This window comes from Triticum dicoccoides, chromosome 6B (assembly GCF_002162155.2).
Source record: "Triticum dicoccoides isolate Atlit2015 ecotype Zavitan chromosome 6B, WEW_v2.0, whole genome shotgun sequence".
Classification (NCBI taxonomy): Eukaryota; Viridiplantae; Streptophyta; class Magnoliopsida; order Poales; family Poaceae; genus Triticum; species Triticum dicoccoides.
This window is the reverse complement of record NC_041391.1, coordinates 380,351,047-380,367,349: the sequence shown is the minus strand read 5'-3', so window position 1 is coordinate 380,367,349 and position 16,303 is coordinate 380,351,047.

Sequence of the window (16,303 nt, the reverse complement as noted above, 5' to 3'; positions counted from 1 at the left end):
TATATTCTTGGTCCCTCGCAGGAGCAAAAGGCGCGAATCCTAAGGAGTCCTAACTACAGGGGGCATCGCGGCAGATGCCATCATCAACAGTGGGCCATCCCAGTCTGGCGCCAACCCCATCCAGATCAGAGGCGGCGATGGCCTGACGAGCCCGCCCTGCTCCGGGAACGGCGCAGGCTCGGGGGCTCGTAGCTGTCATCGCTCGTCTCCGGCGTCACGAAGAGCTCGGCGGAGTCGCTGGATCCTCCGGCGTCTCCATCGCCTGAGGAGCGGCCAAGGGGGCGATCGGCAGGCCTCTGTCTCGCCGCAGCTGGGTCCCGACCGCCTCTCCCGGGGCAGCACTCCAGCCGATGACCCTCCGCATCGAAGACCTTGAAGGACATCACCGAAGAACCGTCGTACTCCAGATGGATCGTGAGGGCGCCCCTCGTCCTGCAAACCCGGGCGACCTCGCGCCAGCCTCGAGTCATGAAGACCTCGCCCGGGGCAACGACCGCGACTTCTGCCGCGGTCGCGAGGGTGCCGCAGCCAGCATGCTGCAACCAGAGCCCCAAGGGTTCCCCCTGCCGGACGACGGAGGCGAAGAAAGAGGGAGACGAATCCAAGACTTAGGAGGTGTGGCGGCGTGAAGCACGAACTATCGGCAAGAGCCCTCGGCGTGGATTCCGGGGGGGAGGAGACGCACACCTTCGTGACCCGCCGATGTCGTCGGTGGCGCCGCTCGAGGCGTTCGGCGCCGGCTCCTTCAGAGCCGCCGGTGTGCGCATACAAGGGAAGAGGGAACCCTGGTGGCGGCCGCTCACACCAGGGTCTTGACGCTTCCTGGCGAGTGTCCTCGCCCGGACACCAGAGAGCAAGCCGCTTCTTCGGGGGAAGCGGATTAGGATCCTCTTGGGGAGCCTTTCCCTTCTCTTCCACGGAGAACCGGCGGATCGGAGCCATTGCAGCAAGACGGAGCAAGAAGGAGGAGAAGCAGAAGGATAGATTGGAAGGGCGCGCACCGTTCCGTACTTATAGCCGGCGAAGACCAACCGTCGGCCTCCACGACCACCGGTAATCATGACCCTCTTTGCATGCAGGGACTTGTCGAATCCGAGCGGTTACCGAGGCGTCGTGGGGAAGCAGTGCCGCCCACGTCCAATCAGCCGCCACGTGGTGCCCAAGGCCGCAGGCTATTAGGGCCCGCGACGCTTCGCACTTGCCCTTTCGCCTCTCTGCTCCGCCAAGTTCGGGTGCGCCATGGGCCCGGGGGCTACTGTCGGCGTTCTGGGAACGGGGGTCCCCAGACTTGCCTGCCTGTGGCCTGCGACGTGGCTCGAAGGAGGCCCAGCACAACCCATCTTCATCAACGCAAGCTCATGACCCTCGCGAGGGACCAAGCCTCGCGGGGCGGGCGACAAGGAGCTTCCTCAGGCACGGCCTCATCAGGCAGGCTCATGAGGAGGCGGAGAGTTCAAGGCAGGGTACCTTGCGAGGTGCCCATGACGCAAGCCATGACGACGAAGGGCGCCAGTCGGGCGCCAGCCCGCGCAGTGTCCTCCTTTCCTCTTTGGTGCAAAGGGAGCAAGCGCAGGCGAGAGTATCAAGCAAAGGCATCCATTTCGGTGCAACAAGACCAAGACCAGACCAACAGCAGGAAGGAAGTCATTGTGGAGCCCAAGCCGGCGTCATCACCAGAGCCTTTAACAGGCAAGGACCAACTTTAGTCAGGATAAGTGTACCCGCTGTTCCCATTCAAAATGGCCAATTGTTGGCTCCCTTCCCGCTCAATATTTGGGAAGAGGCCCAGGGCCTTTGCCTATAAATAGGACTAGCCACCCCTGGGGTAGAGGCATCTGGATCTTCATCAAGAAACTAGTAGATAGAGCGATTGAACCCCTCCTAGCAGTTCATCGTACCAGCCAAGAACAGACCCTCGCGAGGCTGTTCTGCTTTGTATTGTTCATCATCAAGCCCAAGAGGCAATCCAACACACCACACACCGGAGTAGGGTATTACACCACAATGGTGGCCTGAACCAGTATAAATCTTGTGTCTCTTGTGCTGTTAAGTTTGGAAGTTTAGGTCCTAGCGATTCGGCAGGAGCGAGTCGGTAGAGGGTTGAATCTCCGCGCGCACCCCAGTGTTCGAACCTCAAGGGTCTGCCGGAACCTGAAATCCGACATACACCAATGCTAGATGACCAGAATTATCAACCCGGGGTGGATGATCCTCCCGACTCCACACAATAGGCTATTCAGACCAGCGCAGATAAAGGGGCACCGCCGGTTCAACAGAGTTTACTGCCCTTTTATGGAGCTTCTGATCGCGCTTGCACAGACTAGTAGTGAAGACATGATACTGTCCACCATTTAACTGCTTCGGGTTCCTCTGATAACCCGACTGCTACTGTTGCTGATTCCCCTGCTGATTATAACCACCTTGGTTGCTCTGATTGCCTTGATTGCCCTGTCCACCTTGGTTACCCTCAAAACCTGAACCGGAATTACCCCCACCATAACCCGGTCCGTGAAACCCGGGTCCTAATCCGCCGGACGGTCCATGATCATACCGGAAGAGGTCTAAAATTTTGAACTCTCGCATAATGAAGCAATCTTTCCATAAATGCGTAGCCAGTTTTTCTTGCATCCCGTGCTTTGGGCAAGGCTGGTTCAACATACGCTCTAGATTCATCCCTGATCCTCCACCCCGCGGGGGCGGTTTATCCTTACGGCGCTGATTATTGCCCTGAATATTGGTGTTAGCCACAAAATCAGAATTGTTGTCTGCCTTGCGCTTACCGTTATTCCCATGGCCAGTCTAGTTATGCTGTCCTTTTGCGCCGACATTTTTCTTTCCCTTCTCCAACTTCTCTTCGTCAGACTCGGGATCCTTGGTGTTATCAGAATCGGCATACTTAACCAGAGCTGCCATGAGCGTTCCCATATCATTGCAATGAGGCTTGAGCCGTCCCAATTTCATCTTCAGCGACTTAAACCGGCAATTGCCCTCCAACGTTATAATCGCCGAATCAGCATTGATGCGGTCCGATGAATGCAAGATTTCCGAAACCCGGCGCACCCAATGAGTTGTTCATTTGTTCTCTCCTTGGACACAAGTAGCCAGATCCACAATGGACATGGGTTGTTTGAACGTATCCTTGAAATTCACTATAAACTGAGCCTTCAACTCGTCCCATGAACTGATCAAGTTAACGGGCAGACTCTTCAGCCAGGTGCGAGTCGTTCTGTCTAACATCATGGTGAATTACTTTGCACATGCCGCTTCATCCACATCCAGCATCTCCATTGCCATCTCATAACTTTCAACCCACGCCTCGGGGGGTTGATCGGCGGTATAATTAGGCACCTTACGCGGACCCTTGAAATCCTTGGGTAGCCGCACATTACATAGAGCCAGGGTGAGGCACGGCACTCCCCAAGAGCTAAAAGCCAATCCACGTTCAACTGATGCCGCTGGTTGAACCAGAGCGGGTTGATGATTTGGGTACTAAGCTACCAACTGTGCCGCTAACTCTGCCTCTCGTCGGGCTCTGCCATTGTTTACCACATCCTGAGCATTCATACCACCGCGCGCCGGATTAGGCCCTCTAGGAGGGTCACGGTGCCGTGCACTGCTTGACATAGCCGGTTCGTCAATGTGCCTGCTGTAACTCTTGCTCGGACGGGGTGTTGAATGTATCATGTCTCGACTATATGAATAAGCCTGCTATTGCACCATGGCGGTTTGAAGAAGAACACTAGCCCGTCGTGTTTCAACCGCCGCTAGTGTCACCCTCGATCGGAATAGCTGCCAAACGAGATGCCGCGGCAATCATGTTATCCAAAGGGCTAGAGAAGTGACCTGGCAGCGTTGGTACGTATTGCGGCGGGTTATCCGTCCGTCAAGATGTGTCCATCACCCGTGGCTGCCCAGAGCTCCGGTCCCAGGTGCCTCAGTCCGGTTTACTGCTGCCGGATCACTTGGCCCGGCCCCTGGTGTATTGAAGAGATTCATTCCTTCGTAAACCGGCGGCAGATGAGATTGGTGCCTCCTCCTCAGCACTTCGTTTGACGCGTTCTGATCCAATATAAGCCGGTAATTCTGCGCCTGGATCTGCTGTGACTGGGCGTCTAAAGCGGCCCGTTCTTTAGTCATCCTGGCTTCCTCAGCCGCCAAGTCCTCCTTGGCCTGAGTTATCTGATCCCTAAGTTTTGTAACCTCCGCGTTATGTTGATCCTGAGTCTCCGGGGTAACTATCGCAGTTAGCAATGTCGTCCAAGCATCCAACAAACCAGAAAGAACTTGAGCCGGCCGGCGCGCAGGGCCTCCTGATCCGGAAATCATTGCTGCTGCAGATGAAGATTCCAACATGGGTTGTGTACCGGCAATGAAGATTGTAACCCGGTTCGGCGGTTCAAAGTGGTCCGGAATACTGTCGCCATCGGAACAGCCCCCAATCCATCTGTCTTGCAATTCGTACAATGACTCACCAGTTCGACACCGATTCAGATCCTGCACCATGGATGAATCCTACAAACGCACGCTTCACGGCAGGCTGAACCCGGGCAGGACTCGCACGCTGAGCCATCTCGACAAGGTCGGTGGAGATTACGAGCTCAGGGCCCGGTTTGCCGATCTTGCCGATGAAAACGTGAATTCCGCCAAAGGGGACCCGGTACCCGTACTCAATTTAGCCGACCTTGGTGCCCCATCCTGCATTGTACATGTAGAGCTTGCCGGGACGACTCTTGGTCATTCGGCCAACCGCGTATCCCTTGAGTCCTTCAAAGTTGCCCTTTAAGAACTTGAAACCATCGTGCGATAGCCCCACGGTGGGTGCCAACTATCGTGGAATTAACACGTCAGATGTACTAGCAAGAGGACTTAGTCATTGAGCCATCGCAACGAGATTAGCAAAAAGTGGTTAAGCCGGACAAAGGACACGGGGAGTTTATACTGGTTCGGCCCCTTGCGGTGAAGGTAAAAGCCTACGATCCAGTTGTGGTGGAATTGATGGGGTCTCGATGAGCAGGGAGCGAATCCGCTTTACCTATCTCTCGAGTTGTTGTTTCTTGTCCCTGAACCACCGCCGAGTCGTCCCTTTATATACACAGGTTGACACCCGGCGGTTTACAGAACACCGAGGCCGGCTCATACACGTGTCCGGCTCGGTTTCTACCTTTCCTAACTTACAACACAAGTTTACACATCTCATACTGGTTTACGTTTATGGGCTCTAAACCACCCTTGGGCCCTGGGCCTCTAAGCTTCAATGGTAGAGCACCATACTCCTTGTCTTCATGGGCTTCAATACGGATGAGCATAAACCGGCCCCTTCTGGGCGGTTTATACTTAGTAGTTATATCCCCAACAATATCAGAAGGGATTTCCAGGTGGATGATGATGGTGCATCACGGGATATGGCACCAGCTGTGTACGTGATGGACGAGGTAAAAAGAAAAGAATTCTGTAAGGTCTTGCCATGTGTGAGATTCCCACATGGATTTGCTTCCAACCCTGAAAGGAGATCTAGTGCAGATGGAAACTAGGTACAAGGGTTGAAAACTCATGACTGCCACGTCCCACTTCAAAGGGTTTTACATGTTCTTGTTATAGGATTGGGCCGTCCTGACTTATTGCAGAGTTGGGACAATTCTTCATGGAACTCTTTAGTAGAAATATCAGGATATATGCCTTGGAGCGTCTTAGAGACAAGATACCAACTATCCTATGTGACCTTCATAAGATATATCCTCCAGCCTTCTTTGATGTGATGGTCATTTGGCTGTTCATCTACCTGATGAGGCACTACTTAGAGGTCTAGTACAGTATGGCTGGATGTACCCTATTGAAAGGTGGCTAGGCACTTTCAAGGGCTATGTTAGGTATAGAGCTAGACCTGAGGGTTCCATTGCAGAGGCCTACATTACTACAGAAGCATTAACATTCTGCTCAAAATACATTGAAACAGCTGATCAACTTAGCAAAGAGGTGTGTGAAGACAATCCTGGGCTCAATATTTGAGTTACAGGGAAGAGTCGACAAGACGACAAACCTAAAGATTTGGACAAAATGGGTTGGTATGTGTTGAATAACTGTCTTGAGATTCTACCTTATATTGAGTAAGTGCTAAGTACTACAGCTTATACATCGTAATCTACTAACTTACATCACATTCTTATATATTTAGATGTTTGATGCGATCACTATGTTGGGCAGAATCTACAAAAAGGAGTTACTGCCGAAAATCAAAGAAACATTGACAAATTGGTTATGGAAGGATTTGGAAAATGGTTCAAGAGCATGTAAGCTTCTGAATTGCACTGCCAGTTTTTTTAATATATTGAGTACATAAGATGATCAGCTTGTGTATTTTCTAACAATAGGTTAAGAAGATGCGGGAAGATGGGCTTGCAGTTGATGATGCCCTTTACGCACTAGCAATGGGTCCTGATACTCGGGTCATACATTATGAATCTTGAGAAGTTGGAGATATGCGCTACAACACCCTTGCACGCGATGAATGAAGGAAGACACAAAACAATGCCATCATGAGCACGGATACCTACGACAAAGAGACAACTGAAATGTATGCTAACATAACACACATTGCTCAGTTGTAGTATATCTCCAGTTTGGAGGTTCATCGGTGTGTGGTTCTGTTGTGTTGTCGTATGTATAACCTGTTTTCCAAAATTGAAAAACCCAGAGATGATGATTATTTCAATCCATCAATATCAAGGTGGCGTACCAGACCAACGAGCCTTTTATTTTGGCAAATCAACAAACACATATATTTTTCTTGGAAGACACATATGCATGTAGCGATGACTGGAGAGTATTGCAAAGGTTTGAGCAGAGAAATTCGTTTAATGAAGTTGCACAACAAGATGATGCTTACTCTGCTCGTGATGTAGAAGATTCCACAGATGTTCCTAATATCTTTGAGAACCATCACGCCAATGGCGCTGGCGAAAAGATTGTCTGTCGGGCTGTGGACATACGAGAGTTGATCAATAAGACGCCAACGTTCGAGGACATTGAGGATGAAGAATAAGATGTCACTGGGGGGTATTACGATTCAGATTGATAAACATGGCGAAGATGTTGACGCTGCTGCTGCAGATGACGAATTTTTATCTACTATGTGAATTTGTGTTTGCTATGACAACTAAAACCTGATGACGTTGTTGTTTAGTATTTTGCTATGAGAACATCACTTATTATGTATGCTGATTTGCGTTTGGTGATTGTATGGCGACTAAAACATGATGACATTATTGTTTTGTTGTGCTCATATTTGGTTATGAAACTTGTATTTGATGACATATTTTGCTGTTGGACTGCATTTTGCTTGACGTCTTCAAATGGGAACAAAGCTGACCCGACAGGGCCTCGGCTAATTTAGTTATTTATTAGCAAAAGGGCCTCTGCTATTTATATTTATGAGCAAAAGGGAATAATCCCTGATTTTCGTTAATAGAAATCATTAAATGTTCACAACACTATGCCTAGCTTGCTAAACATGTTTCATTCATTACTAGTTTCAGAAAAGTGCTCATGTCATAGCCACTGAATACATCACGAGTGCTACATACACTGCAAATAAAGAGACAATCATCCTTTAGAGCACACCAATCTTGCCCATTATCTTCACAAGCTCTTTCATCTCCTCATTGCTGTCAAGGTCATTCAGGAGCTGTTACTTGGCCATGCTCAGATGAACTACATCTTTAACCTTCTGCTTTGCATCTTCCTCTTCTGCCGTTCCTTCAGTTACTTGTTGAACAGTACAACCTGCTGGTATTGGGATTCCTCGGCTAACCAAATAATCAGCGTATTTCCATTCCCCCACATCAGCAACTTCCCAGAAATACAAATCACATGAATCTTGCCTTTTCTGCATGAATCAAATTGGAAGATCATCAACGAAACTATTTAAAAAATCAGCTACTGAAAGCAGGCGAAAAACACTTAAACATATCATTACCCCATGATTCGGGCATTTATGGAAGACTCGGCTAGGGTTGAGGATCGTAGTTGAGACGTGATGGATGACACTGTGTGATTTGCAGCAGTGGCACCACACCATCGGCATCGGGTTGCGATGTGCAACCAACTGCTGTGAGTGTGTCAGCGGGGTTGTGATGAGACCCACAGGGGATGGTATGGGTGGTGACTTAGCACATGTCCAGTCGTTTCCTGCTCAAGAGCAGGTGGACGATCCGCCAGTGGACATGATTGCTGCGGCCGGAGCTTCTGATGCTTGGCAGAGTAACTAGAGAAGAGGATAAGCGAACGTTGGATATGTCAGTTTCATTACTTGCAGAGTAGCATACCAATATATATATATATATATATATATATATATATATATATATATATATATATATATATATATATATAGTCATCGTCTAGGTTTGGATTCAAACTAGCTACATGATCACGTCTCTCTTTTTTTCTAAAACTATGCTACCGGTACACTAGCTTGTTCTATACGTCTCAAATCTTTGATTTTCGGGAATGTTATGTGGCGAACGTTCCCTGGGAGGAGGAGGAAAAACGAACGCATTTTCCTGGCAGTTCTAGTTGTGATGCAAGATCAGATGGTGGCAGTTGCAGGAATTTTATCTGGCAAACGAGCCCAGTTTTTCTTTTCTTCCTATAGAAAAGTATGCTACATGGTGTCGGCTTAGTCAACAAACTATTGTGGCAACCTTGACCATTGGATTGACATTCAACGTCTATCATGTTTCTTCAGTCTCTTCTTCCTCCACCCGCCAAAGCAAAACCAGCACCGACGGGATCGCCTGCTCCCGTCTCCCATAGTTGGTTGCGTTGCCACGCATGAATCACGGCCACATCGCACCCTAAAACACTACGTATGTTCCCTGGCTCCTATTCATTCGCGTCTGAGGCCTCACCATCGTCCTCCGGCTTGGTTCGCTCGCCGCGGCGCCGTTGTCCGGTGTTGTCAACATGGTCAACAACCGAGAGGAATAAGGAGATAACTATACATGGTGGTAATGACAGTAGGGACCCACTAGGATCATGGCAGTAGGCAAGCAAGTGCTTCCTTTATTACAATAAAAATGTGGTTCCTCCTGATGGTTTCCTGACATCTGGGTCACACGCCACTGTCAACGTAGTCAACAAGCGAGATAACTGCACAAGGAGCGGCTGACACCAGGACCCCAGCAACTCACATAGTACTGATTTTTTGTTTTGGGACGGAGCAGGGTATCAATTGTGGCCCGTCTAGCCTAGGCTGTTATTTCATATATGTTTACCACATGACCTGCCCAATTTTGTTTTTTCTTTCTGAAAATGGCTAGGCCAGCTATTTTGTTTTTTGCAGAATAACCAACTGAGGCCTACTGCATTTCTATGCCCTGCTGAGCCTGAAATCTTTCAAGACGAGGAGGGATGCATTCGGCTTGCCCAGAAAATGCGCTATAAGTAATAAGAAATGGACTGTAAAATGAAAAACATAGCCAACATGCAATTAGTTCCAAATTACTTTTTTCTTTCTGATTTTCATATTTTAAATTTCATTGTTTTTGTGCGGGTAAAATTTCATTGGATTTTAAACTAAGGTATGTTTATTTTTAATTTAATTTGAATCTGGCTAGAAATTTTGGGCTATATGCTGTTTGGGACTGATTCGGAGGCTGACTTGTGGGTCTACAGGGTTGACGTGTACGAAAGGCTTTGTCAACTTAGTCCATAAACGATTCTAGCAGTAGTGACCGTTGGATTGTTAATCCAACGAACGTGGTGCTTCTTCAACCTCTGGTCTTCTTGGCCCAGCCACCCAAACCAGCGCCGGTTGTACTGCCTGCTCATGCCTCCCGTGGCCGGCTGTGCTGTCGTGCAGGCCTAACCTCCCCACACCACTCCCATCACTGGCCTGACCATCCCTGTACTCACCCAGACCTCCTGTTATTCTCCAGCAATGACAGGCGAACTAGTAAACCCTCGTACTGCCCTCCATGTGGGAAACAACTGCTGAGTCTTCTCCAGCTCCGGGTCGCTCCCTTCCTAGGCCTCCCCGTCATCCACCGCCTTGGTGCTCTCGGCGCGACATGGCAAAACGTGGAGAGGATGACAGCTGGGTCCACAGTCGCACGCAAGGAAGTGCCTCCTTATTAAACGCAAAATAATGATTCCTCCACTTGACAACAGGAACCCACCGGAAGCACCTCTGTATTTCGTGAAAAAATGTTCCTCCCACTGACATCTCGAACCCACCAGCTATATATTTGCACGCAAGGAAGTGCCTCCTTATTACGCACAAAAAATGAATAGCCCCGCTGCTAGGTGGGACCCACCATATTTGGAGGCTGACTTGTGGGCCTACTAAGTTGACGCGGTGCTGGGTTTTTTCAACTTAGTGAATATAAATGATTCTAGCTACGGTGACCGTTTCATGTCCATCCAACGGCCTTTGTGCTTCTTCAAACTCTGTTCTTCTTTCTCAAGCCACCCAAACCATCGCGGGCCATGCCGCCTTCTCCTGCCTTTCATGGCCAACTGTGCTGCCGCGTAAGCCTCACCACCCTCCTACTCCAACCGCCGGCCAAGCCATCCCTCTACTCACCCACAACCCCTGTTATTCTGCGATGATGATAGCATCGCACCATAGCCGAACCAGTCAACCCTCATACTCCCCTCTGTGTGGGCATGCACTTCCGCAGCTTCCCCAGCTCCGCGTCGTCCCCTTCCTAGGCCTCGCTGTCGTCCACAGCCTTGGTGCTCTTGGCGCGACGTGGTCAATGTGGCCAAGGAACGACTTCCATCGGAAGAGGACTATATGTGGGGAGGCTGATAGCTGTGTCCACGGCCGTGGAAGTGCTTCCTTATTACGCGTAAAATAACTATTCCTCCGCCTGAGAGCGGGCACCCACCGGAAGGGCCTATGTCTTCTGCGAAAAAACATTTCCCTTTGACAGCTGGGACCCACCAATTATATCTTCTCATGCAAGGAAGTGCCTCCTTATCCTCCCTGACAGTTGGGACCCACCCGATCGAACCATACGCAGGGTCGTCTGTCTGGTCGCGAACATGTACGTAGATACTGGTCGATCGGTCTCTCTGCAACGATGAACCATGGTTGAGCAAGCAGCGGCACGTGTAGTAGTAGAGCCCCAACGTAGCAGTTCAGGCAGTCCAGTCAAAACTATGTACACGTACGTACGACGAGATGCCAAAAAATACGGCCATGTATGTACATACGGGCGGGGTCTCGAATGCCTACTCGCGCATACGTACGACCAGGGCTCGTGTACATGGAGAGGCAACAGACAACAACAACGGCATCCTGTTCACCGGTAGCCAACCGGCTAGGTCCGAACGGAGAAACAACGTCCTATTCCTCAGGAGGCACCAGATTGGGTCGGAATGCGTCGTGTTCAACGGGAGCCAACTGGCTTGGACGGAACTGCCGGAACGGGGTCTGGCATACAAAAAACAAAGGAAATGTCCTTCTGTTTTTACCAAGTAAGGTCGAAACAGGGTCCTGTTCATCAGGAAGGGTCTAGTGTACCGCAGAATGGAGGAAATGACCTTCTGTTCGAGTGCCTACGGTCGAAACGGGTTACTGTTGATTGAGGGGGGGGGGGGTGTGGCGTACCGCAAAATGGAGGAAACAGACTTCTGTTGGAGCGCGTACGATGAAATAGGGTCCTGTTCATCCACCGTAAACTACCTAGCTCCAGCCTCCACGTGCTACTGTTCATCCACCATCGACCTCCTCCGGCATCCACCAGCTACTGCTCATCCATGGGCTACTGTTCATCCAGCCTCCACCAATTACTGTTCATAAAGCCTCCACGGGGTCCTGTTCATCCATCCCCAACCGATTGGGGTGCGGTGGCCTCCTCGAGGTCCTATTCATCCAGTGGCAACGACCTACTACCACGGGGTCCTATTCATCCAACCCCCACTGGGAATGTTCATCCACAACCAACCAACCGGCTCAACTCACCACGTCTCGACTTGTTCTACGTATCGCATGCATGGTAGTAACGGTTACTATTCATCGAGAGGCAACCAACACCGGCTGGCTACGTCTTGCACGGGGGCTCGACCGGCTTCAGTAAGCAGCAGTGATTGATCGCTCGGTTCAGTTAGCAGCAACAATGAAAGAATCGGTCGGGTTTAGTCAGCAGCGAATGAATTGCTCCAGTTCTGTTAATAGCCAAGGGATCGATCGCTCTGGTTCAGTAACGTAGCTAGTAGTGCGATCGCTCCGGTTTAGTTATAGCCCAACACATCGCACACACGCGCGTACATGTACAAGAGAAACGTGCAAACCTCCATGCATCGCTCGGCCCCGACCACCCACCATAACTAGGACCTCCCCGAAATTTTCCTCGCCCTCGCTTCTACCACAATTTTTTACATCATGGACGACCCAAAGAATTTCATGCAGGTGCATCCCCGGCCTGCCCATGATGAAAAGCCCATTTTCTATCATATGTTTTGTCATAGATGTAGGATCCCACCGCATCTATGATGGTGCGTGGTTTTGTTACAGTTATCGTCATAGAAGTGTCATAAGCATGACGGTTTTTTCGTTCGGCCCAAAATGTCACAGATGTGTATTTTTTTGTAGTGCTAGGGGCATGCGTATTAGTACTTTGCTTCGAGGGCTAATAAAATTTTGCAATAAGTATGTGAGTTCTTTATGAGTAATGTGAGTCCATGGATTATACGCACTCTTACCTTTCCGCAATTTGCTAACCTCTTCAGTACAGTGCATTTCCCTTTCTCACCACGAGACATGGTGCAAACTTCGCCGGTGCATCCAAACCCCAGGATATGATACACTCTATCACACATAAGCCTTATTATATTTTCCTCAAAACGTCCACCATACCTGCCTATTATGGCATTTCCATACCCATTTTGAGATATATATTGCCATGCAACTTCCACCATTCCGTTTTTGTGAGTTGAGCACTCATTGTTATATTTCTTTGCATGATCGTAAGATATCTAGCATGATATTTCCATGGTTCTCTGTTTTTTGATATCCTTGCTATGCTAGATCATTGCACATCGTGGTACACTCTAGAGACATTCATAGAGAGTCATACTTTCTTATAGGTATCGAGTTGTAATATTGAGTTGTAAGTAAATAGAAGGGTGATGATCATCATTATTCATTATTAGAGCATGTCCCAGTGAGGAAACGATGATGGAGACTATGATTCCCCCACAAGTCGGGATGAGACTCCGGACTAAAAGAAAAAAAAAGAAAAAAGTGAAAAAAGTGAGGCCAAAAAGAGCATGAGAAAAAATAGAAAAAAATGAGAGAAAAAGAGAGAAGGTGCATGGAAATTCCACACTTGTGCTTCAAAGTAGCACCATGTTTTTCATATAGAGTCTCTCCTGTGGTGTCACTTTCATATACTAGTAGGAATTTTTCTTTATAGAGTTAGACAGACACCCACTTAGTTTTTAGTTTGAGCTTTCATACACTTCTAGCTCTTAGTGCATCCGTTGCATGGCAATCCCTAATCATCACATTGTTATCAATTGATGGACATCTCCATAGCCCATTGATTAGCTGCGTTGATGTGAGACTTTGTTACTTTTTTGTCTTCTGTATGCTTACCCCTATCATCGTACTCTATTCCACCCATAGCGCTATATCCATGCGCTCATGTATTGCGTGGGGGTTGAAAAAGCTGAAGTGCATTAAAACGTATGAACCAATTTCTCGGCTTATCATCGGGGTTGCGCATGATAAATACTTTGTGTTAAGAAGATGGAGCATGACAAGACTATATGATTTTGTAGGGATAGGGTTCTTTAGCATTTATATTTTGGAAGACATGATTGTTTGTTGGGATGCCTAAGTATTGCTTTGAATCACTCGTGTCTTAATATTCATGCCATGATTAGATATATGATCCAAATTATGGTAGGTAGCATTCCAGATCAAATATTATCTTTTTTTATCATTTACCTACTCGAGGACGAGAAGGAATTAAGCTTGGGGATGCTGATACGTCTCCATCGTATCCAATTTTTTTATTGTTCCATGACAATGTTATACAACTTCTACACACTTTGGCAACAATTTATATGATTTATTGGACTAACATATTGATCCAGTGCCCAGTGCCAGTTCATGTTTGTTGCATGTTTTTGTTTCATAGAATATCCATATCAAACAAATTCCAAACTCGACAAAAGTATATGAAGAATTATTTTGGAATATATGTGATTTTTGGGAGATGGAAACAACACAAACAGAGGCCCACGACCTCTACTACCCACCAGGGCACGCCTGGCCCCCCTGGCACGCAGTGGTGCCTTGTGGGAACCCCGTAAGTTGGTTGGGTCTCTTCTTCGGGTGCAAGAAAGATAATTTATGGAAAAAACCGTGTAAAAATTTCAGCACAATCGGAGTTACTGATCTCTGGGAATTTAAGAAACGTTGAAGGGCCATAAAACAGGAACGGGAAACAGAAGATAACAGAGAGATAGATCCAATCTAGGAGGGGCTCCTGCCCCTCCACCGCCATGGATACCATGGACCAGAGGGGAATCCCTCTTCCCCTCTATAGGTGGTGGCCAAGGAAGAAGAAGAAGGAGGGGGGCTCTCTCCCCCTCTCTCCCGGTGGTGCCAGAGTGCCACCTGGGCAAGGATCGTGACAACATTCTACATCAACAACCTTGCTACCGTCAACACCAACTTTCTCCCCCTCTATGCAGTAGTGTAACCTCTCTATTCCCACTGCAATTCTCTGCTTGAATATGGTTCTTAACACTATAAATTATTATCCAATGATATGTGGTTATCCTATGAGGTTTGAGTAGATCTGTTTTGTCCTATGGGTTGATAGATAATCATGATTGGGATGAGTTGTATATTTTATTTTGGTGCTGTCCTATGGTGCCCTTCGTGTCGCGCAAAGATGAGGGATCCCCACTATAGGGTGTTGCAATACGTTCATGATTCGCTAATGGTGGGTGGCATGTGAGAAAGAAGCACATATCCGAGTAAGTGGGTTGTTGCGTATGGGAGTAAACAGGACTTGATACTTAATGCTATGGTTGGGTTTTACCTTAATGATGTTTGGTAGTTGAGGATGCTTTATAGAGTTCCTATCATAAGTGCATATGATCTAAGTATGGAAAGTATGTTAGCTCATGCCTCCCCCTCATATAAAATTTTAATAATGATCACCGGTCTAGTTATCGATCACCTAGGGACAAATGACTTTCTTGCGTGACAAAAGCTATCTACTTTTATTATCTTGCAATTTATTCATAGCTTTATTCTTGCAAAGTACTTTTAGTTTTATACTTGTTCTAGGAAAAACAAGCGTTAATTGTGCGTAGAGTTGTATCAGTGGTCGATAGAACTTGAGGGAATATTTGTTCTACCTTTAGCACCTCCTTTGGTTCGACACTCTTATTTACCGAAAAATGCTACAAACGATCCTGTATACTTGTGGGTTATCAGCGCTATCACTGGATCTTGATGAGTGAGCCTTTGTGTGCTATAATTTGGTGCGTACAATAATATAATCTGGCACAACTACACAAAAAATAGGCTCCCTGTTGGGAGCTCCAGAAGTAAGTATAGTTGGAAGATGATAGGTTCATAATATATTGTATAGCAAGTTTATTACCAAACCATGACAACGAGAGTGCATAGAGAAATTGTATTCCAACATGTCTCTATGTGTGGCGCACATGCCTTTCAAAAATCACATAGTAACATTAGCTGACCAATTAAATGTAAGCTTTGGAAATATGAGTGTCATGTAGTTTAACTTTAAGGATGGAGGGTGTCGAATATCTGGTTCCGGCAAAACCCTTAAGGTTCAAACTCTGGGGTGCGCGCGATGATCTTCCTCCTACCGATCCACGTCCCAACGCCTCGCTGAGAATCTGAGCTAAATGATGAACAACACAAGGGACACAAGGTTTATACTGGTTCGGGCCACCATTGTGGTGTAATACCCTGATGCAGTTTGTGGTGTGCTGGATTGCCTCTGGGGCTGATGATGAACAGTGCAGGGGAAGAATAGCCTCGCGAGAGGTGTTCTTGGGCTGGTGCGGTGACCTATTTGGGTGAGTTAGGTCGCCTCTCGATCTGATGAGAACTCGATACCCTCTACTGTGGTGGCTATATCTATATATAGAGGCCCTAGTCCTCTTCTCAAATATTGAGTGGGAAGGGCGCCAACAACGGCCATTTTGAAGGGGAACATCTAGTACAAGTTATCCTAACTAAAGTTGGTCTTCGGCTGCAAAAGGCACTGGTGATGACACCGTCTTGGGATCCATGGTGACCTCC